We start from the raw sequence: 2,039 nt of genomic DNA, 5'->3' as shown, positions 1-2,039 counted from the left end.
TTTTAATCCCTCCAATAAATATTTCAGAAACTCTTCATCTGTGTCGTCACGATTATTAGCTGACAGATATTTTGAGCTCCCTGTTCATGAATTGCAATAAACAAACACTACATGTTGTGTGGATTTGTGGATTTCTTGTCAAATTATCACTTATTCGACTGGATGGGAAGTGAAAAATGCTTCAGAGGCACTAAAGGGCTAGGTCAGATTTTTAGGTATGAGGTAGTCATCCACAGTCAGTGGATGCTGCCAGTTTAGAGAAGCCGACAGCACTCCCAACATGTAAGCAATGTCCGTCATGTGATGCCATAGGGCCAGAAAACACCTCATTGACTTACATGACCTCTAATTAAGTGGATAATTGGTTTTGAGTGTCACACCCCCTGTGAAATTACTGGAAGAGCCACGATGAATAATTGACTCCCCATTCTGGAAGTAGCTGTCCCTGCTTTTTTGGCTTCATGCATCACTGAGTAGCTTTCATATTAGTTAACGGGCCCCGCCTTGAACACTGTCTCCAGTTCTCGTTATACGTTATTTTGGTGTTTTCAAGGGTTGGAAACAAACAAGCTAACCGATCGAGGTGGCGGTAGACCAGCAACTGTGGTGGTTTGTGAGGTAAAACAACTTTTTTTGTCAAAGGAGTCTGGTGGCTGTGAAGAGAGTGATATAGCAGCTTCAGTTCCCCATTATAAAGGGCTGTCTGATGAAAAGGTCAATCTGTGAAGCTTTTGGTAAAAAATAGTTTACACTTAAACAGCATCCACAGCAGTACATGCTTAGCTTCTGTGTCAGGACTCCTGTCTGCTTCTCCAAACTGAGGGCGTACTGACCCCCATCTACAGTACTGTAGGTGAGACCATGGATATTTATACAACCCCACTTGAAAAAAAATCTGAATGATCCCTTTAACATGTACTTGTACTGTATTCACCCCCAGTCTAACCTAAGAATTACAAAATATTTAAGATTACAGTCTTGTTATTCATTAAATCATTACACTGGCTTCCTGTACGTCAGAGAATTGATTTCAAAATCCTCCTGCTCACATATAAATCACTTCATGGTCTAGGGCCGAGGTATATCACTGATATGCTCCCACTACATAAGCCTTCTAGATCACTAAGATCCTCCGAGGCCAATCTGTTAGTGGTTCGCAGAGTAAACTCAAATCAAGGGAAAGCGTCTTTCAGTCATTATGCAACAAACAGCTGGAATAAACTTCCTGAAGATGTAAGACTTTCACCCACTCTGACCACTTTTAAAACTAGACTGAACACTTTTATGTTCACCTCAGCTTTCTGCTAAACCTTTGCACTTCTTCTGTAATGCATTTTAATTCATGACATGTTGTGCTGTGAAGCACTTTGAGTCTGCCTTGTGTATGAAAAGTGCTATACAAATAAAGTTGCCTTGCCTTGCCTTGCCTTGTTGAGAGCAGAGGGAACTAATGTGTCAATCCCCCCCCCCCCCGCAAACAAAAGAAAATTCTCCCTAGCAAGCGTTCCCTGAATGAATCCCTTTGCTCATTCATCTCAGCTCGGTGTTGACTGTCATAACTGTAATGCAGCAAGTTTTATGAGGCAGAAAACAAAGCACTGTGATACGATCTGCGCTGCACATGGGAAAGCTTTAAAGTTATATGAGCTGTGTCTTCATGTTTTAGTCTTTTTAGTTCAGGTGTAAACTACACACTAGCTGATGCATGTCTCGCTCACGCTTTATTTTATGGGACCCATGATTTCTGGATAACTTCCTCTGACATTTTGATGAAATAACTATTTTCTTTTTGTGTGAATGATAGTTAAATGATAGTTAATGCCCTCATTTGTTTTAGACTTTAGATTTGTATTGAGTGTAACACTTCATATGCATTATGAACTTTTAACTTTGAATTCACTGTTTCTATTTTCCCTTTAGCACACAACATAGCTAATGCATATAATTTAAATTCATATATCACACTAGCTGTGTTTTGGTGCTGCAGTATTATTATTTTTATTTTGTCTGCCTCATGCAGTGCAGAGGGGGTTAAACTA

Source organism: Echiichthys vipera (assembly GCF_963691815.1).
Source record: "Echiichthys vipera genome assembly, chromosome: 12".
Taxonomy (NCBI): domain Eukaryota; kingdom Metazoa; phylum Chordata; class Actinopteri; order Perciformes; family Trachinidae; genus Echiichthys; species Echiichthys vipera.
Note: the sequence above shows the minus strand (reverse complement) of the source record.